The following is a 22,878-nucleotide window of genomic DNA, read 5'->3' as shown; positions in this document are numbered from 1 at the left end:
ATGGATGAATTCCACATCATCCAGGAGTTGGAGGGGATGATAGATATGACATGAAGAGAGGTGAGTTACACCCAAGGTGCAGCACAGAGGAAAGTAAGTGAGAGTCAGGAAGGGGATAGAGGTGAAATAGCCATTGCAGAATACTCTTGTGGAAATCAAACACAACAGCAGGTGGACCACTTCAGAAACGGTTGGGCTGTACTACCTGGCAGAGGAAAGTCAAAGGGCTGATAGGGGATTCGTTAGCTACGGAACAGTGCAAGCGGGGACTAATATCCTAGTGGTAAGGCTTGCTAGATCTAGTGTGTGTGCGGGGGGGGGGGGGGGATGTGATGGGGTTAAAATAAGTTGTAGGGGAATGGGAAACAAATGACAGAACAGATAGTGGAGAGGGTGATTTGAATTGAATTCGCTTTATTACATACATCTTTCATATAGATGAGGAGTAGAAATCTTTATGTTACGTCTCTGTCTAAATGCGCAATGTGTATTTTATGGTAATTTATAATAAATAGCTTGTACTTAGGACTGTCAATGTCACATTGAAATCAATTAATCAGTCTGATGGCCTGGTCGAAGTCACGGAGCCTGTTGGTCCTTTTGCTGTGTTACCGTTTCCTGGATGGTAACAGCAGGAACAATTTGAGGTTGTAGTTAGTTGACTCCCCGATATCCTTTAGGCCTCTTTTATACACCAGTCTCTGTAAATATCCTGAATAGTGGGAAGTTCACATCTACAGATGGGCTGTGCTATCCGCACCACTCTCTGCAGGTTCCTGTGATTAAGGGAAGTACAATTCCCATACCAGGCATTGATGCGGTCAGTCAGAATACTCTCAATTGTGTCCCTGCAGAGTGTTCTGAGGATTTGGGGCTACATCCCAAAATTCTTCAACTGTCTCAGGTGAAAGAATTGCTGTTGTGCTTTTTTTCACAACACAGCAGTATGTACAGACCATGTGATATCATTGGTGATGTTTCTGCCAAGGAACTTAAAGCTGTTCACCCTCTCAACCCCAGATCCATTGATATCTTGATGTCAATATGGGTTAGCCTGTCTCCAATCCTCCTGTTGTCCACAATCAGCTCCTTTGTTTTTGTGATAATAAGGGAGAGTTTGTTTTCTTGACACCAGTCAGATGTTGTTCAGACCTCAGACAGAGTCAGCAATCAAATGGTTGAGCATGGTGCGATGAATGTGCTGAGCTGTGTATATCACAAAGCAAGAAGCATCGTAGGAAAGCCAGATGAGCTCAGGACAGGGAATTATGATATTGTAGCCATTACTGGGACTTGCTTACACCCAAAAGTCTGAGGGATTTAGAGGAACAAACTTGTAGGGAGATGGCAGACCATGCCAAGAAACAAAGGTTGATTAAGTAAGTGATTTTAACTTTCCATATATTGACTGGGATTCCCACACTGTAAAAGGACTAGATGAAGTAGAGTTTGTCAAATCAGTACGTAGAATTCCCGATGTAGAAGTGTGCAATAAGCCGTTAGGAAATGATCCAGGGTGACAGAAATTAGTGATCATAATCCATGAAGTTCAAAGTAAAGGTGGAAAAAGAGAGGTCTGGACCATGGGTTGAGATTCTGAATTGGAGAAAGGTCCATTTTGATGGTATCAGAAGGGATCTGACAAGTGTGGTATGGGACAGGCTGTTTTCTGGCAAAGGAGTACTTGGTAAGTGGGAGGCTTTCAGAAGTGAAATTTTGAGGGTGTAGAGTTTGTATGTGCCTGACAAAATAAAAGTTGAAAGGTAACTGGTTCAGAGAACCTTGGTTTTCAGGAGATACTGAGGCCCTGGATATTTTGGTTCTCTAAATGCCACAGATTTTTGGGTGCTACCAAGACTCATTAATGAATACCATATTATAATCTCATGCCCTGAACTGATCTGGCTTTTTTTTAAGTCATCTTCTATTGGTTTCTAAAAACTTTCAAATAGTTTTTCTTCTATATTTTGCCCTCTCTTTGGTTTTTATGTTGGCTTTGGCCTCTCAGTTGAGCGACTGTTTTGTCCTCCTGCCTGTCCAATGCTTCCACCTCTTTGGGATGTATCAATCACTCAGCTCCTGAATTGCTCCCAGAAACTCCAGTCATTGCTGCTCTTTTGTCACTCCTACCTTTCCCTTCCAAACAAGTTTGGTCAGCTTCTCTGACATAGAAACATGGAGAAGTTTAGTATGGAAACAGGCTATTTGGCCCATCTAGTCAATGCTGAGAAAACATTTAAGCTGTCTAATGCAACTACCTGCACTGGGACCATCGCCCTCCATAACCCTACCATCTCGGCTTCCCCCCAAACTTCTTTTAAATGGTGAAACCGAGCTCATATTCACCTCTTGTGCTGACATCTCATTCCACAGTCTCACAACCATTTCAGTGAAGAGTTTTTCCACATTTCTGTTAATTTTTCACCTTTCCCACTTACCCATGATCCTCTGCTTGTCATCGCACCCAACCTCAGTGGAAAAAGCTGATGCATTTACCCTATCTATACCCTGATAATTTTGTATACTTCCAAAAAATCCTCAAAACAATGTATAATTTCTTTATAATTAGATTATATTCAGAACCTATTTTTTAAATGTATAAGATGATGAAGGGCATTGATTACGTGGATATCCAGAGTTTTATTCCCAGGGCTAAAATGGCTAATGCGAGGGACCATCGTTTTAAGGTGTTTTGAAATAGATACCGAGGGGATGTCAGAGGTAAGCTTTTTACACAGAAAGTGGTGGGTGTGTGGAATGCACTGCCGGCTATTTGTGTGAGAGTGTTTCAGTTACTGTGGGGCCAGGAATCCATGCAGCTCAGTGGGAACAGGGAATGGAGACAGTCAAACTGAGCCAGGTCACAGATTGTTCATGGCAGAAATGCCCCATTGTTATAGAGACAGGAAGAGCATCAGAGAATTTGAGGGTCATTCCAGATACCAGCTCTGTGCCCAGTTAGAAGATGATTTCTCTCTCCAGCTTGGGTTGAACTTTATTGTAACAGATGACACCTTTATAACCCAAGTGTTCTCATTTGAAATGATACCCTACACTCATTGATGGATTTGTAAATCTTTTTACAGTTTAAAAATGACAAGGAACTTGTCTATGGGAATCTCGAACACAACACGCCAGTTTTGCTGTCTCTGTCCAGATATTTAAGAAGTGGAGCAAGGGATTCACTCAATCATCCTTCCTACTCAGACTGTGGAGAGGGATTTGCTCAATCATCTGACCGACTGGCATGCCCATCATCTTACACATGGGAGAACCCACTCAGACAATGGGATTGGATTCACTTGGTCATCACAACTGAAGGTACATCAGCAAGTTCACACTGGGACAAGGTAATTCACCTGTTCTGTGTGTGAGAAGGGATTCAGAAGGTCTTCCCACCTGTGGACACACCAGTCAGTTCACACTGGGCAGAGGCTGGTCATCTGCTGAAGTTATAGGGAAAGATTCACTTGGTCATCTGACTTAATGGCTCACCAGCGAATTCACACCAGGGAGCGGCCGTTCACCTGCTCAGACTGTGGAAAGAGATTCACTAAAGCATCTAAACTGAAGGTACATCAGCGAGTTCACACTGGAGAGAGGCCTTTCACCTGCTCAGACTGTGGGAAGGGATTCACTTGCTCATCTCAACTGAAGGTACATCAGAGAGTTCACACTGGAGAGAGGCCGTTCACCTGCTCAGAGTGTGGGAAGAAATTCAGTTGCTCATCTCAACTGAAGGTACATCAACGAGTCCACACCGGGGAGAGGCCGTTCACCTGCTCAGACTGTGGGAAGGGATTCACTCTGTCAACTAAACTGAAGGTACATCAGAGACTTCACACTGGAGAGAGGCCGTTCACTTGCTCAAACTGTGGGATGGGATTCACTTGCTCATCTAATCTGAAGGTACACCAGTCAGTTCACACTGGAGAAAGACCGTTTACCTGCTCAGACTGTGGGAAGGGATTCACTCAATCATCTAAACTGAAGATACATCAGAGAGTTCACACTGGAGAGAGGCCATTCACCTGCTCAGACTGTGGGAAGGGATTCGCTCGGCCATCTCAAGTGAAGGTACATCAGAGAGTTCACACTGGAGAGAGGCCATTCACTTGCTCAGACTGTGGGAAGGGATTCACTCAGTCATCCACCTTAATTGCTCACCAGCGAGTTCACAACAGGGAGTGGCTGTTCACCTGCTCAGACTGTGGGAAGGGATTCACTTCATCATCCCAACTGAAGGTACATCAGCGAGTTCACACTGGAGAGAGGCCATTCACCTGCTCAGTGTGTGGGAAAGGATTCAGTCAGTCATCCAACCTACAGGCACACCAGTCAGTTCACACAGGGGAGAGGCCATTCACCTGCTCAGTGTGTGGGAAGGGATTCACTCGGTCATATAAACTGAAGGTACATCAGAGAGTTCACACTGGAGAGAGGCCTTTCACCTGTTCTGACTGTGGGAAGGGATTCATTCAGTCATCCGCCCTAATAGAACACCAGCGAGTGCACACTGGGGAGAGGCCGTTCACCTGCACATACTGTGGGAAGGGATTCACTTCGTCATCTCAACTGAAGGAACATCAGCGAGTTCACACCGGGGAGAAGCCATTCACCTGCTCAGACTGTGGGAAAGGATTCACTCAGTCATCCCACCTGCAAGCGCACCGGTCAGTTCACACTGGGGAGAGACCATACTCCTGCTTAGACTGTGGGAAGGGATTCGCTTCATCATCTCAACTGCAGAAACACCAGCGAGTTCACACTGGGTAGAGTCCTTTCTCCTGCTGTGAATGTGGAAAGTGATTCACTCAGTCATCTAACCTTATGTAACTCTCACTTCGCCTAGCAGCTTAATATAGGGGGTGTTCGCCCCCCCCCCCCCACTCCGCCCCCAGCCTGGCCAAACTTAAGAAATCTCGTTTGGGTGGATGCTGCGCAATGTGTCCCCTGTTACAGATCAGTACCCCGAAACAACAAACAGTACACAATATGTCATTAAAGGACTGAGCACTATAATTCTTACTTTTACTATATGGTTAATAAACAAAAAATACAGGCCCATTTTCTCCATTTGTGTCTTCTGATCTGTCCCGGCAAGCGACCGTGAAAATCTCTCTTCCAGACTCAAAGAAAGAACATTTCTCTCATTGAATAGCACCGCACTCCAAAACCCTGTTATCTCCGCTACAGAGAAACCATTACCTCAGCAGGGAAACATTACAGAGAGGCCATTACATGAGCAGTGAAACCTTGCAGCATGTTACACTTGTGACACACTGGCGGGTTCACACTGGGGAGAAAGTTTCAACAAAGTGCATGCTGGATATTTGTCCATCACCGTTGCTGAATGCAATTTCGACAGAGACTGCCGGGGCTGAACTCTGCAATTATTGCTTCTATTCACCACACCCAGTTCTGCACCCTGATCACTGGCATGGGAGGAGTTCCTTCTGCTGCATATTCACCCTTAATGGGACTGGATCTGTGACAACTAAATCAGTTCTATTTTAAACTGTCGCCGGTATTTAGTGAATTTATAACACACCTAGTGTACAGCAGAGAGTTAACTCATGCCGGCTGGACCCTGCCAGTGATACTGTTTGCAACATTCCTTTTACACCTTCCCCTGTTGTTCATCTCTCACTCTCCTTGTGGGAGGGGTTCCAGTCACCACTCTGTGGGTGAAGAGGTTTCTTCAGACTGAAGAAGTTGAGTTGACTGCAGTTCTGTCTGAGATGCTCTTCGCTCCTCAAATCTCTGGGCTGAAGAAGAATGACATTGGTTGTTAACCTCCATTTTCACATTATGAAATGGCTCATTTCCACATTATGGGTCATTTTCCCTGCTTCTAAAGGGTTGTTAGAAAACACCACTGTCCTCTAAAGACTGAAAGCGGAATGGGAAACCATTAGTTTGATGTTCAACGGAGCAGGGTCAGAAACCAGAGGTGTGGCCACACAAGGCAGTGTTTGAGGCGCTGAACGATGGTCGGGGTAAGAACGTATGATGAGGAAAAGGGAATCAGCAACAGGGTGTGGCAACGAATGACAGAGTAACAACATTTGGAAGATGACAGAGAAAATATTCAGTTATCTGACTGACGACACAAACAATGCCTGTTGTGAGGTGCTGCACTGACGGAGGAACGTGTGTGTCTATTGAGGGAGTTATTCCTGCTTCTTTATCCTGTAATATTATATCCGGATAGTTATTATAGATTGTCCTATCTGATATAATGTATTGATTATCATATAATTTGTAAGATTTTGACTCTAAAAGTGGATCAGGCTTGAACTTACGGTGCCTCGATGAAGTGATGTAGGGCATTCATGCGTTTGTATTTTAAAGCAAGATTTTGGTGAATGGGAATGTATTTGCCACTGATTTTACCTTTGTAAGTATTCAGATTGAGTTAAACTGCTGTAGGGTCCTGAAATGTGTTGGATTGTGTCTGATTTCTCTTGGCATTTTCTACACAGACAGACAGACAGAGATACTTTATTGATCGCGAGGGAAATCGGGTTTCGTTACAGTCACACCAACCAAGAATAGTGTAGAAATTACTGCCTTATTGTTTGTATTTCATGTACTTTCGATTTTTCTTTCCTTTTGTTAACCACATTGATGTGTATTTCTGCAAGGGACACCTTGTCAAGTGATTTTTGACAGGTCATGACCATTGCATCTGTTATCTCTTCAGCAACCTCTCTCAGGTGTTACGAATCCCTAGGTTTCGTTTGCTGTGGACTGTGAAAGTTCCTGAGTGAGGCGGGACTAACAGTGACTTCAGCTGGCAGCTTTCTCAGCTCAGAGAGAGAGAAAGAGAGAGCAAGATAGAGATTTAGAGAGACCGATATATATAGATAGATATGAGACACACACACACAGTCGGAACGAGGGAGACAGAACAGCCACTCTCAAAGTCTGAGTTAGAATTTTATTTAAGAACTGCCAGGGCAAGGTTTGCTCCAGAATGTGTGTCTGTCACTTCGTATAATCCAAAGGAGTAGATTTAGGAATGTAATGTGGGACCACTTGAAGTTAACCCTTACCTGGATATCTTATGTGGTAGTCACTTGAAGACGACATTCTTCTGATATATCGAACTGGATTTTGAATCAATTCAATGGACAAGATCTTTCACGACGGTTTGGTTTGCCTGTGGAATTCGATATAATTGCTTTCTCTCTACATTTACCCTGGACTACAAATATCACTCTCTGATCATTTATTCCTCTGATTACTGAACTTTCCTACTTTACCATCTCAAGACTCTAAGCCTTGATCCCCCAGGCTCAATAGTTTAGGAGTTATATTTACCCATATTTATACGCATAACACTGTTAACTTTTGTTTAATTTGTTTAACTTACAAATATTATAAGTAGTTACTAATAAAGATAATTGTTTTAACATCAAAACCAGACTCCAGTGAGAACTGTATTGCTGCTGGTTTGTTTCTAAAACGTTACCCAGGACTCTGGGATATACTCCATCTAGTTCAGGTGACTTAATCACTTAAAGAACCTGAATTTGCCTCGCACATTTTCCTTTGTAATAACAATGACATTCACTCCTGCTCCCTGACACTCACGGATCTCTGGCACACTGCTGTGTCTTCCATGGAGAAGACAGATGCAAAGTACCTATCAAGTTCATCTACCATCTCTTCCCTATTTCTACCCTATGAGCATCATTTTCCAGAGGTCCAAAATAAACTATTGCCTCCCTTTCACATTTTTATAATGGTGTATATTATTGTCTAGTTTGCTCTGATATTTCACCTTTCCCCTTCATATAGCTTTTTGCAGTTGCCTGTTGTTGGATTTTCAAAGCTACCCAATTATATAACTTCCTACTCACTACTGCTACCTGAAGTCCATAACTTCCTTTGTCGGCCACAGTAGACTAGCCCCGCCTTTTGGGAACTACTACTGTGGGACATTTTGACCTATTCTGTACATTATGAAGTATTCCCAGAAACGCCAGCCACTTCTGCTTTGACGTCATCCCCACCAGTATCCTTCTTAAATCCACCTGGGGAATCACCTCTCTCATGCTTCTGTAATTCCTTTTATTCCATTACGATATTACACATGTGACCTATGCTTCTTCCTCGCAAACTGCAGTAGGAATTCAATCATTACGATCTCTGCCTTCTGATGGTTCCTTTACATTAACCTCCCTAATAAGATCTGAGTTATTGCATAACACCCAATGTAAGATAGCAGTTCCCCGAGTAGGCTGAACAATCCATTTCGTAAGCATTCAATACATTCCCTCTGTTGTGATCTCACACCAATCTGACTTTCCCAATTCTCCTGCAGATTGAAGCCACCCACTGTTTTTACAAAGGAGAGAACGTGTATTGGAAACTGAAAAGCCTGAAGGTGAACACACCAGGGTTCAGAAAGAGGTAGCTGAAGAGATTGTGAAGGCATTAGAGTCATAGAATACTATGGCACAGAAAAATCTTGTCCGTGCTAAAGCATTAATCTGCCGAGTTCCAACAACTTCCACCTGGACCATAGACCTCCATATACTTCCCATCCATGAACATAAGCAAACTTCTCTTAAAGGTTGAAATCGTCCCTGCCACTTGCTCTGGCAGCTCGTTGCACACGCTCCGACTCTGAATGAAGAAGCTCCCCTTAAGTTTTCTCTTAAAGTAATGAGATTCTATCACGAATCACTAGATTTTGGAACGGTTCTGGCAGACTGGAAAGTTGCAAACATCACTCCACTCTTTAAGAAGTGAGGGAGGGCAGAAGAAAGAAAATTATAGAACAGTTAGTCTGACCTCACTGGTCAGGAATATGTTGGAGTGTATTAAGGGTGTGTGTTTTGGGGTACTGTAATTGGGGACGCATGATGAAGTAGGCCAAAGTCAGCAGTATAAGGAAATTGTGTCTGACAAATCACTTGCAATACTTTGAGGAATCAACAGGCAAGATAGATAAAGCAGAAGCAGTGGATGTATTTTGCTTGGATTTTCATGAGTTAATTTTCAGATTCATAAGTTGAGAGTTAAGGGGCAGAAGTTTAGGAGTAACACGAGGGGGTACTTCTTTTCTCAGAGAGTGGCAGCTGTGAGGAACGAGCTTTCAGTAGAAGTGGTAGAGGCAGCTTTAATATTATCATTAAAAAATTGGATAGGTGTATGGACAGGAAAGGACTGGAGGGTTATGGGCTGAGTGCGGGTCAGTGGGACTAGGTAAGAGTAAGGGTATGGCACGGACTAGAGGGTGGAGATGGCCTGTTTTCGTGCTGTAATTGTTATATGGTTATATTAAAGGTGCCCCCATGCAAGGCTTATTGAGAAAGTAAGAAGGCATGGGATCCAAGAAAACAGTGCTTTGTGGATCCAGAAGTGGCTTGCCCACAGAAGGTAAAGAGTAGTTGTAGTTGGGTCATATTCTGCATGGAGGTCGGTCACCAGTGGAGTGCCTCAGGGATCTGCTCTGGGACCCAAACTCTTCGTGATTTTTAAAAATGACATGGATGAGGAAGTGAAGGGATGGGTTAGTAAATTTGCTGGTAACTTGTTGGGTGTGTTGTGGATAGTGTAGAGGGTTGTCAGAGGTTACAGGATGTGAAATTGATAGGATGTGAAACTGGGCTGAGAAGTGGCAAATGGAGCTTAACCCAGAAAAGTGTGAGGCACTTCATTTTGGGTGGTCAAATATGATGGCAGAATATAGCATTAATTGTCAGACTCTTGGCAGTGTGGATGATCAGAGGAATCTTGGGGTCCGAGTCCATTGGACACTCAAAGCTGCTATACAGGTTGACTCTGTGGTTTAGAAGGCATAAGGTGCATTGGCCTTCCGTGGGATTTAGTTTAAGAGCCGACTGGTAATGCTGCAGGTATACAGGACCCTAGTCAGACCCCACTTGGAGTAATTTGCTAAATTCTGGTTGCCTCACTACAGGAAAGATGTGGATATGATATAAAGAGTGCAGAGGAGATTTACCCAGCATTGCTCATGACCTGTCTAGAATCACTTGCTTCTGGCATGGTCCCAGAGGACAAGAAGATTGCAAATGACAATCGACTATTTGAGAAGGGAGGAAGGCAAAGTATAGTCCAGTTAGCCTAACCTCATGTTGGGGAAGTGTTTGAGTCTATTATAACAGATGTTGTTTTGGGGTACTCGGAGACTAATGATAAAATAGGTCAAAGCCAGCACAGCTTCTGTACAGGGAAATCTTGCCTGAATTTCTGTTAAGACTTTTTCGAGGAAGTCATAAGCAGGATGGACATCCGAGAGGCAGTGGATATCATTTACTTGGGTTTTCAGAAGGCATCTGATAAGGTGTCACACATGAGACTGTTTAACAGGATAAAAATCAGTAGACATACTGGCATGGATGGGAGGAATGGTTGACAGCCAAGAGGGAGCGAGTGGGAATTAAAGGAGCCTTTTCTGGTTGGCTAGCAGTGACTAGTGGTCTTCATGGGGCAGTAGTCGGTCCGCTGCTTTGCACATTATTTGTCAATGATTTGGATATTGGAATTGCCGGCTTTGTGGCAAGGTTTGTGGATGAGTCAAAGATAGATGGAGGCGTTATTAGTGCTGGGGAAGCAATGCGATTGCAGCAGGACAGACAAATTTGAAGAATGGGCAAAAACTGAGATGGGGGGAGTAGTGAAGGAAGAAACATCTTGGTATATAATGACAGACAGACAGACATACTTTATTGATCCTGAGGGAAATTTGGTTTCGATACAGTCGCACCAACCAAGAATAGAAATATAGCAATATAAAACAATAAATAATTAAATAATAATAAGTAAATTATGCCAAGTGGAAATTAGTCCAGGACCAGCCTATTGGCTCAGGGTGTCTGAACCTCCGAGGGAGGAGTTATAAAGTTTGATGGCCACAGGCAGGAATGACTTCCTATGACGCTCAGTGTTGCATCTCGGTGGAATGAGTCTCTGGCTGAATGTACTCCTGAGCCTAACCAGTACGTTATGGAATGGATGGGAGTTGTTGTCCAAGATGGCATGCAACTTGGACAGCATCCTCTCTTCAGACACCACTAACAGAGAGTACAGTTCCATCCCCACAACATCACTGACTTTACGAATGAGTTTGTTAATTTTGTTGGTGTCTGCGACCCTCAGCCTGCTGCCAGCACACAACAGCAAACATGATAGCACTGGCCTCTACAGACTCGTAGAACATCCTCAGCATTGTCCGGCAGATGTTAAAAGGACCGCAGTCTCCTCATGATATAGAGACGGCTCTGACCCTTCTTGTAGACAGCCTCAGTGTTCTTTGACCAGTCCAGTTTATTTTCAATTCATATCCCCAGGTATTTATAATCCTCCACCATGTCTACACTGACCCTTTTGATGGAAACAGGGGTCACCGGTGCCTTAGCCCTCCTCGGGTCCACCACCAGCACCTTAGTCCTTTTCACATTAAGCTGAAGATGATTCTGCTCATACCATGTGACAAAGTTTCCCACCGTAGCCCTGTACTCAGCCTCATCTCCCTTGCTGATGCACCCAACTATGGCAGAGTCATCAGAAAACTTCTGAAAATTTCCTTAACGATTCTCAAAAGATCATTGCTAATGCGTTCATATCTCTTCAGCCATCTCCGGTTGGTGTACCACCTGGTCCAGGTGACCTATTTACCTTCAGACCATCTGTTTCCCAAGAACCTTCTCCCGGGTAACATAACTTTAAACATTCTGACCACTAACATTTGGGACTTCCATATTTCTGCAAGTGTCTTCGACAGATAAGAGTGATGCACAATACTTATTCAGTTCCTGTGCCATCACCTTCTACCCCCACCCCATTACTACCTCTCCAGCATCATTTTTCAGAGGTCTGATATCCAATTCCGCCTCTCGTTTACACTATTACCTGAATAAAAAATTGTTATCCTCTTTAATATTGCAGCCTAGCTCATCTATGTATTCCATGTTTTCCTTCTTAATTATTTTAGTTGCATTCTGTTTGTTCTTAAAAGCTTCCCAATCATCTAGCTTCCTAGTAATTTTTGCTCTAAGCCATCTCTTTGGTTTTTATGTTGTCTTTGGTTTCTCTTATCAGCCACCTTACCTTTAGAATACTACTTCCTCTTTGTGATGTGTATATCCTGTGCCCTCCGAATTGCTTCCAGAAATTCCAGCCATTGCTGCTCTGTTTTCAACCCTGCCCATGTTCTTTTCAAATCAATTTTGACCAATTTTTCTCTCCTGCCTCTCTAATTCTCTGTTTTCCACATCTGACTTTAGCTTCTTCTCTAATGTCGGGGGAAATTTGATCACATTAAGATCACTTGCCCCAAGGGTTCTTTGAACCTGAGTGACCTAATTAATTCCAGTTCATTACAACACCCAATCTAGAATAGCTGATCCCCAAATGGGCTCAACCACGAGCTGTTCCAAAAAACATCTCGTAGGCATTCTAGGAGTTCTTCCTCTTGAGACCAACACCATCCTAATTTTCCTAATCACCTACATGACAATACCCCATAACAGTGCCCTTTTGTCACGCATTTTCTATCTCCCATTCTGATTTGTGGACCACATACTTACTACTGTCTGGAGGTATCTATACAATTCCCATCAGGGATTTTTCTTTTTTTTTACATTTGCTGTTTCTTAATTCTACCCACAGTTTCTACAACTCCCAACACTATGCCATCTCTTTTTAATGATTTTATTGAATATTTTAACAACAGGGTCACACAACCCCATGGCCAGCTTGTTCCTGGCTTGTTCTTTCAAGAAACATGTAAGTATCTGGGAAACAAGAGGACCTGCAGATGCTAGAAATCTAAAGAAATACACACAAAGTGCTGGAGGGGCTCAGCATGTCAGGCAGCATCTATGGATGGGAATCAACATTTTGGGCCAAGACCTTTTATCAGGACTCTTGATACCCACGTGTCTGGAATATCAAGAAGCAAAGAAAATAGGAAAAATAGTGCAAATTAGGGAAAACCTTTGAAATATTTAGTTCGAGGCTTAAAAAAAACCTGTCAAAGCTCAATAGTTAACAAACACAACAAAGGCAATAAACACTTCCATCAACACTGATATTGAATTATTTTTTATAAAAATATCTTGGTCCCATTTCAATCAGTAGAATTTGCAAAGATAAATAAGAACTTTAGAAAAGACTATTTACACCCAAACCCACTTAGATAAACACTATCTTGGACAGAAGGAGGAAGAGATATAACACACATGATAAAAAAAAATCACACAACAGTCAGATAAAACTAAGTATATATTTTCATCAAAAATGAACAGGATTCAGCACTCCATGTGTGTATATGCAATCATGATAAGAAATACAGACCAGAAAACTTAAATGAAAGAACAACTCAGAAAAATGAATTACCACTATGGAAGAAAGTATTAACCAGTGGAATGAGTATGACCCTCCATGGGAGACATCCCAATGATCTGAGCAGATGAGACGTTGACAAAGAAGCATCGAGCACTCGACTGAGAGTTGGAGACTTCTTCCCAGAAACAGAGGGTTTCCTTGCAGAAATACAGGACAAGATGGTTAACAAAATGAAAAAAAAATCAAAAATACATGAAATACAAAAAAAACTAAACAGTAAGTGCAGAAAATGCCAAGAGAAACCAGACAAAATCCAACACATTCCAGGATTCCGCAGTAGTTGAACTCAATCTGATCACTTGGGCAGGTACAATGAAGTTCTAAATATCATTCACCAACATCTTGCTTTAAAATACAAACTCATGAATGACCTCCCTCACTTCATCAAGGCACCATAAATTCAAGCCTGATCCAGTTTTGGAGTTAAAATCTAACAAATTATATGATAATCAATACATTATGTCAGATAGGACAATCCATAATAATTATCCAGATATAATATTACAGAATAAATAAGCAGGAACAACTCGCTCAACAGATAAAACCATTCCCAACACACAAATGTTCCTTGACCAGTGAAGCACCTCACCACAGCTATTGTTTGTATTATCAGACAACCAAAAGATTTTCTCTGTCAATCAGCTTCCAAATGTTGCTAATCTGTCAAACGTTGCCACGCCCCGCGGCTGAATCCCTTCTCCTGATCATACATTCTTACACCAACCATCATCCAGAGCCCCAAACTCTGCCCTGTGCAGACCCGCCTCTGGCTTCTGACACTCCCTCGTTTCCCATTCTGCTTTCAGTCTTTAGAGGACAGTGGTGTTTTAAGAAGCAGGGAGAATTACCCATAATGTGGAAACGAGCCCTGAATAAGGAGATTAACTACGAATGTCATTCTTCTTTAGTCCAGAAATTAGAGGGCCGAAGGACATCTCAGACAGAACTGCAGTCAGCTCGACTTCTTCAGTCTGCAGAAAATTCAAGGGAAACCTCTTCACCCACAGAGTGGTGACTGTTTGGAACCCATCACAACAGAGAGAGCGAGAGGGGAACAACAGGGGAGGATTTAAAAGGACTGTCGTGGAACAGAATCCCCGGCAGTGTCCAGCCGGCCTGAGTTGACTCACACTAGGTGTGTTATAAATTCAATAAGTACTGGAGACAGAGTTTAAAATAGAACTGATTATTTGTCTAGAGATCCAGAATATTAAACTTCAGTCCCATTAAAGGTGACTGTACAGCAGAAGAAACTCCTCCCATGCCCAGTGACCTGGGTGCGTTGAGCAGCAGCAATAGTTGCAGAGTTCAGCACTGACAGTCACTATCAAAATTACATTCAGCAACGGTGATGGACAAATATCCAGCATGCAGCCTATTGAAACTTTCTCCCCTGTGCAAACCCGGAAGTGTGTCACAAGTGTAACATGCTGCAAGGTTTCACTGCTAATGTAATGGCCTCTATGTAATTTTTCACTGCTGAGGTAAAGGTTTCTATGTAGCAGCATTGTTTAGGTTACAATGAGTGATAAAAGGGTTTGGAGTGCAAGGCTATCCAATGACAGCAATGTTCTTTCTTGTGAGACTGATAGATTTTCGTGGTCTTTTGATGGGGAGAGATGAGAAAACTCAAATGGTGAGAGTGGGCCCTTTTTCTTTTCTTTTGGTTTATTTCACTAACTATATAGTCAAAGTAAGAATTATAAAGCACAATTGTTTAATCGTATATTGTGTACCATTTGTTAATTCGTGGTACTGATTTGTAACAGGGGTCATCACGTAGCAACCACCCAAACGAGATTCCTTATATTTGGCTGGGCCACGGGTCTATCACCCCCTATATAAATCTGTTAGCCAAAGCAAGAGTTACATGAGGTTTAATGACTGAGTAAATTGCTTCCCACATTCACAGCAGGTGAACGGCCTCTCAGCAGTGTGAACTCAATGATGCACATTTGGTTGATTTGACTGAAAGAATCTCTTCTGAAAGTCTGAGTTGGTAATCGGCCTCTACCCAATATGAAATTGCTGGTGTCTCCGTAGTTAAGATGACCGAGTGAATCCTTTCCCACAGTCTCAGCATATGAATGGCCTCTCCCCAGTGTGAACTCGCTGATGTATCTTCAGCTTAGATGAACAAGTGAATCCCTTCCCACAGTCTGAGCAGGTGAATGGCCTCTCTCCAGTGTGAACTCGCTGATGTAACTTCAGTTTAGATGAGCAAGTGAATCCCTTCCCACAGTCCAAGCAGGTGAACAGCCTCTTCCCAGTGTGAACTGACTGGTGTACCTTTAGTGTGTATGACTAAGTGAATCCCTTCCCACAGACTGAGCAGGCGAACGGCCTCTCTCCAGTGTGAACTCTCTGATGTACCGTCAGTTTAAATGAGCAAGTGAATCCTTTCCCACAGTCCGAGCAGTTGAACGGATGCTCCCCAGTGTGAACTCGCTGGTGTACCAGTAGTTCGGATGGCCGAGTGAATCCTTTCCCACATACGGAGCAGGTGAATGCCCTCTCCCCAGTGTGACCCCTCTGATGTACCTTCAGTTGGGATGAGCAAGTGAATCCCTTCCCACAGTCCGAGCAGGTGAATGGCCTCTCCCCAGTGTGAACTCGCTGATGTACCTTCAGTTTAGATGACTGAGTGAATCCCTTCCCACAGTCTGAGCAGGTGAACGGCCGCTCCCCTGTGTGAACTCGCTGGTGAGCCATTAGTCAGATGACTGAGTGAATCCTTCCCCACAAATTCAGCAGATGACCAGCCTCTGCGCAGTGTGAACTGACTGGTGTGTCCACAGGTGGGATGACCGACTGAATCCCTTCTCACATAGAGAATAGGTGAATGGCCTTGCCCAGTGTGAACTGACTGGTGTGTCCACAGGTGGGATGACCGACTGAATCCCTTCTCTTCTCACACGGAGAATAGCTGAATGGCTTTGCCCAGTGTGAACTCGCTGATGTACCTTCAGTTGAGATGACCAAGTGAATACCTCCACACTGTCTGAGCAGATGAACGGGTTCCCCCTGTGTAAAATGACTGGTCTGTCAGTCGGTCAGATGATAGAGTATATCACTCCACATAGTCTGAGTAGGAAGGATGATCGATTGAATCCCTTGCTCCACTTCTTAAATATCTGGACAGAGACAGCAAATCTGGTGTGTTCCTGCAAGATTCCTGCAGACAAGTTCCTTTTCATTTTTAACCTGTAAAAAGATTTATAAAATCCATCAATGGGTGGAGGACAACATTTCAGATAAAATCACTTAATTTGCTAAGGTGTGATCTGGCATCACACTGTTACAGTGAGTTTCAACCCAAGTTGGAGCGAGAAGTCATCTTGTAACTTGGCACAATGCTGGTAGCTCTGATGCTCTTCCTGTCTCTGTAAGAATGGGGCATTTCTGCCATCTCCAATATGTGACCTGCCTCGGTTTGTCTCTGTCCATTGGTATTCCCTGTTCCCACTGAGCTGCATGGGTGCCTGGCCCCACAGTAACTGAAACACTCTGGGAATAATACTCTGGCTATCCACATGATCAATGCCCCTTATCATTTTATACACCTAAAAAAACTCTAAACATAAACAAGGAAATTTTCCATTGTTTTGAGGATTTGTTGGAAGTATACAAAATTATGAGGGTATGAGGGTAAATACAAGCAGGTTTTCCACTGAGGTTGGGTAGGATGATTCTATGACAGAGAAGCTGGCCAAACTTGTTTGGAAGGGAAAAGTTAGGACTGGCAATGGATCAGCAACGGCTGGAGTTTCAGGGAGCAATGCAGGAACTGAGTGATCGATACATCCCAAAGAAGTGGAAGCATTGGAATGCAGGAGGACACAACAGTGGCTAAAATGAGAAGCCAAAGCCAACATAAAAGCCAACGAGAGGGCAAACAAAAGAGCAAAAACTATTGGGAAGCTTTTAGAAACCAACAGAAGACGACTAAAAAATAAGTCAAATGAACTCAGGGCATGAAATTATGATATTATAGTCATCAATGAGTCTTGGTAGCACCCAGCAATCCGAGGCATTTAGAGGAACACAATATATCATTTGAAAACCAATGTTGCCTGCACCAGTTACACTTCAACAGTTATTTCAACAAGCACATACACACTCTACATTCCCAAATGCTGTTTGAGGTTCGTTCACTGTGAGAGCCGAGAGAGAGAGAGAGAGAGAGAGAGAGAGAGAGAGAGAAAGAGAGAGAGGGGGGGAGAGAGTGAGTGAGAGAGAGAGAGAGAGAGAGAGTGTTGGAACTTCAGCTTGTCACTGCTGCGGGTTGGAGCTCTTCCATGCTCAGAAGGTCGGGTTTGATCATCGGCACGCAGTCTACAACGGATGTGTGACTGTCACTTCGTATAATTCATACCTGTGGATTTGTTGGAGTATCCCGTGGTATCACTTCTGTTGGCCATTACCTGGAATCGGGCTGTTCTGTGGTAACCACTTGAAGACGATATTCCTGTCACTATCACCTGGTGATATTTTGAAGTGGATTTCGGAACGAATCAACGGATAAGATCTTCGGCGACTGTTATTTCGTTTACCCAGCGTAGAATGTGTGTGGAATTCTTCGTAATCAGAATCAGAATCAGACTTTAATCGCTAAGTACCTGTGCACATACAAGGAATTTACTTCCGGCAGATGTTGTCTCTCTGCTCATAACAATAATAATGATAAATATAAATGAAAATATAGATTATACATACAAGTAGTGCAATCCAAATAATAGTTAGCCGACAGTTAACCGGCAGTTAACTGTTCAGCAAAGTGACCGCAGTAGGGAAAAAACTTCTCCAGTGCCTATTAGTCTTAGTCTGGGGGGATCTGAAGCGCCAACCAGACGGAAGCAATTCAAACAGTCCGTTCTCAGGATGGGAGGAGTCCTTAATGATGTTCCCCGCCCTCTTCCTCAACCTGGAAGAGTACAGGTCCACAATAGAGGGCAGGGAGGCTCCAATGATGCGCTCGGCAGTCCTCAATTGCCTTCTCTCTACATGTTCGTGTGGATTTACAAATCTCTCCCCTCACTCACTTATTCCGTGGATTACTGAACTTTTCTACTTTACCATCTTAAAACTTTAAGCATTGTTTCCCAAGCTTGATAATTGATGGTTGAGGAAGGGAAGCCCCTTTGTTCAAAAAAGGAAGACATCTCCTTCGTCCTGGAACGAAAAGCCTCATCCTGAGAGCAGATGCGGCGGAGACGGAGGAATTGTTAGAAGGGGATAGCATTTTTGTAAGAGACAGGGTGGGAAGATAGGAAGCTATAGTCCAGGTAGCTGTGAGAGTCTGCAGGCTTATAGTAGATATCAGTAGATAAGCCGTCTCCAGAGATGGAGACAAAAAGATCAAGAAAGGGGAGGGAGGTGTCAGTAATGGACCAGGTAAATTTGAGGGCAGGGTGAAAATTGGAGGCAAAGTGAATGAAGTCAACGAGCTCAGCATGCGTACAGGAGACAGCGCCAATGCAGTCGTCTATGTAGCGAAGGAAAAGAGGGGGATGGATCCCATATAGGCTTGGGAAATGAACTGTTCCACAAAGCCAACAAAAAGGCAGGCATAACTGGGACCCATGTCGGTGCCCATGTCTACGCCTTTGGTTTGGAGGAAGTGGGAGGACCCAAAGGAGAAATTATTGAGAGTAAGAATTAAATCCTATTATGTTTGTGATTCCCAATCACAAATCCTTTGACTTTTATACACTGCTAAAAGTTTACAAAAGCACGTCAGTGGGTGAAGGGCAACATTTCAACTCAGGTAATTTTAGGCCCCAAGGTGCCTTCTGATAAAAAACACGGTCACAGCTCAAAACAGTTATTAACGGGTCCAATGCAATATTGAAGAGGACAGGCGACATTGGGTCTCCCTGCTTGACCCCTTTCAGCACTGAGATTTTGTCCGTCTTGCTCTCTCCGACTTCCACCTAACTGGCCGCAGTTCTGGCATCAGGCACAATATTAAACTCTCTGCTTCCCTCTGTATCAAAATGGATCATTGCTCCCCTTCATCATTCTGTGACCTGGCTCAGTTTGCCTGTCTCCTTCGCATTCTGAGCAAGCGCCACACACCCACTGAGATCACAGTTTATTTACACGGCTGTTACTAGAGACTTTCAGATTATTATGTCCCTCCTGGTATCTGTCGGTGGTAAAGTCAGAGTCAGCAATGGTATTGAAACTCAGGAGTAGGTGATTAGGCTTTTTCTTTGGAGATCGACAAACTGCAGGTAGTGTGCGGCTGGATGAGTGGGTCGTTTTTAGACTGGAAGGAGGCAGCGTTTGGAGAATCCCAGAGATCAGTCCCAGACCACAGTTGTTCACAGTTTAATGTCCTGGCGGAGGCAGCGAGATATGAGATGTCCCAGTCTGCTGGTGACGCAGAAAGAGTGGAGTTGGGGTAGGGGAGGCTATTCACATGAAATTTCGTAGCTGTGCAATCAGTACATACTGCACTGTGGGGCTGCAGTGGCGGGTTCCATTGCTGGGATCAGTGCACAGTCAAAGTGGGCTATGAGGATTTTGTGAACAAAGCGCCATTCTCCAATTTAGAATCTCCAGCCGCGGAGCAAGCCTACCGCTTGTACGTTTATATTGTATTTATGTCATTGTGATAACCAGATACTATAGCCCTCCACAACCTCGCTATCCAATATTTCAATATTCGACTTCATTCGTAAATTTGGCCACAGGGCCATCAATACTTTCATCCAATGCATTGACATAGAACGTAAAAAGAAACGTTGCCAACACAGACCCCTGCGGACCTCTGGGTTAGTAATCTCAGGATTGCTGCCTGCGCCACGTGCTAGCGATGAAAGAATAGCATGATCAGGAGTACTAGTGTGTGGCTGAGAGACTTGTGTAGGGGGCAGGGCTTCAGATTCCTGGATCATTGGAGCCTCTTCCGGGGGAGGTACAATTGGTACAAAAAGGACGGGTTACACCTGAATACAAAGGGGTGCAATATCCTAGCAGCCATATTGAATAAAGCTGTTAGTGAGGGTTCAAACGAATTTGGCAGAGGGATGGGAACCGCAGTGATTGGGCAGAGGAAGGGGAAAACAGAAATAAATCAAAGATGGCGTGCAACAGAGATTATAGAAAGAACAGGCAAGAGATAAAGCTTAATCAAAACTAATGGCATGAGTTACAGTGCAATAGAGTAGTGGTGCAACTAAAACAGAAAGCAACAAATGCTGGACCGGGAGTGTTGTATTTGAATGCACGCAGCGTCAGGAATAAAATTGACACTCTTGAAATCCAGCTACAGATTGGCAAACATGACGCTGTGGCTATCTGTGAGACTTGGCTAAAGAATGGCGGCCATTGTGATCTGGAAGTCCAACGATGTACGGTGTATCTGAAAGAGAGGTGAGTAGGCACAGGAAGTGGTGTGGCCCTGTGTTCAATATTAAATCATTAGAAGGAGATGACATATTATTGGAAGGTGTAGAGTCTCTATGGGTTGAATTAAGAGCAGGGATGCGATGGTGAGGCTCTGTCAGGCACTCATGAGATCACACAGACTATTGTGCGCAGTTTTGGCATCCTTATTTCAAAAATGATATACTGTCATTGGAGAGGGTTCAGAGAAGATTCACTAGAATTATTCCAGCAAGGAAAGGTTTACCATATGAGGAGGATCTGACAGCTCATGGGCTGTGTCCCCTGGAGTTCAGGAGAATAATAGGGATTTCATAGAAACATTCTGAATGTTAAAAGGCCTTTACAGATTAGATATGGCAAAGTAAATTTCCAATGGTAGTGGATACTAGGAGAAGAGGGCATATCTTCAGAATTTAAGGAAGTCCATTTAGAATAGAGATGCAGATAAATTACTTAAGTCACTAGGTGGTAAATTTGTGGAATTTGTTGCCATGAGTGGCTGTGGAGCCAAGTCATTGGGTGTATTTAAGGTAGAGATAGAAATGTTCTTGAGTAGCCAGCGCATCAAAGGGTTTGGGGTGAAGTCAGAGGAGTGGAGATGACTGGAAGAATTGGAACAGCCCATTATTGAATGACGGAGCAGACTCGGTGGGCCGAATGGCCAACTTCTGCTCCAATATTTTATGGTCTTATGGTCTATTCCACTGTTTGTCCCTGCCAAAGTGCAGGCAATATTTCTGGATGCCTGACCCATTCATATGAGAATTTAGCCTTTACTATTTTTCTGAGCTTCTCATCAATGTGGACAGTTCAGTTAAGCTTTGCTCCAGAATTTCCACACAATTAAAAGAGTTTAGTTCAGTTTTTATGTTTATTTTTGCACTACTTATATAATTTAACGATTTAATATGTATATTATTGTAATTCATAGTTGTTAAAGTCTATCGTTATGAATTAGGTTTCCCTGTTGCCGCAGAGACAACAGATTTCAGGACATATGCCGGTGCTATTAAACCTGATTCTGATATTGATGTGGGAGACCCGCCACCGGTCCCCTGATCCCAGTTACCGCAGATCGTAATGCGAGATTGAAGCCTTTTCTATTTATTTGCATTCCTCAGAAATTACAACAGTCAGTTAAGTTTCCTTCTGAGCTTCCAAAGCAGAAGCTCAGTCTGTCTAATATTTCCACACAATTAAAATGGGGAATTTGTTTATTATCATCACGTACTGAGCTACAGTGAAAATCTTGCCTGACGTACCAGCCACACAGATCAGTACATTACTACAGTACATTGAGTTGATTTACGACAAGACAATAACTGTAACAAAGCATTATGGCTGCAGAGAAAGTGCAGTGTAGATAGACATATGGTGCAGGGTCACGTCGAGTTACTTTATGAAGTCGATTACATTTTATCATTCATTTTGCTTATAACCACAGACAGGAAGCCGACCTTGAGCCGGGTGGTACGCGTTTTAAGGCTTTTGTGTGTCTTCCCCGATGGGGGAGCGGGTTTGCAGCAAGAATGTCCAGGTTGTGAGGATCTTTGAGTACATGGCCTGCTTTTCCGAGGCAGGGGAAGTGTAGGAAGAGTCCATGGACGGGAGGCTTGTTTCTCTGATGTTCTCGGCTCTCTAAAGTTCTCTACAGTTCCTTGCAGTCATGGGCAGAGCAGTAGCCATACAAAGGCGAGAAGTATCGACAAGAAGCTCAGAGACCTCGGCCTTCACCCTTGCTTGTGTAGCTTCATCCTGGATTTCCTGTCAGATCGCTAGAGTGGGCTCCCTCACCTGTGTCTCTCTGACCCTCAGGACACATTCCCCACAGGGGTGTCTCCTTTCCCCCTCCTTTACTCTCTGTATATCCACGATTTGTGTCGCCACCCACAGCTCCAATCAGCTTATTAAGTTTGCTGAGGACGCTGCACTGACTAGCCTAATCTCAAATAATAACGAGACAGCCCACAGAGAAGAAGTCATCACCCCGACACAGTGGTGTCAAGATAACAATCTCTCCCTCATTGTGACAAAAAACAAAGGAGCTGGTTGTGGATTACAGGAGGAATGGAAACAGGGACCAAATTCAACATTTCC

The 22,878-nt window shown here is 43.6% G+C and overlaps 1 pseudogene; it reads left to right on the top strand.

Moving 5' to 3' along the window:
- The window catches only part of LOC132384429 (zinc finger protein 208-like), a 43,250-nt pseudogene that overhangs the window by 5,419 nt on the left and 14,953 nt on the right, over positions 1-22,878 (top strand).

The sequence above is a fragment of the Hypanus sabinus genome, chromosome 32, assembly GCF_030144855.1.
Source record: "Hypanus sabinus isolate sHypSab1 chromosome 32, sHypSab1.hap1, whole genome shotgun sequence".
NCBI lineage: Eukaryota > Metazoa > Chordata > Chondrichthyes > Myliobatiformes > Dasyatidae > Hypanus > Hypanus sabinus.
The sequence above is the reverse complement of the archived record's forward strand: the minus strand, read 5'-3'. Positions and strand labels throughout refer to the sequence as shown.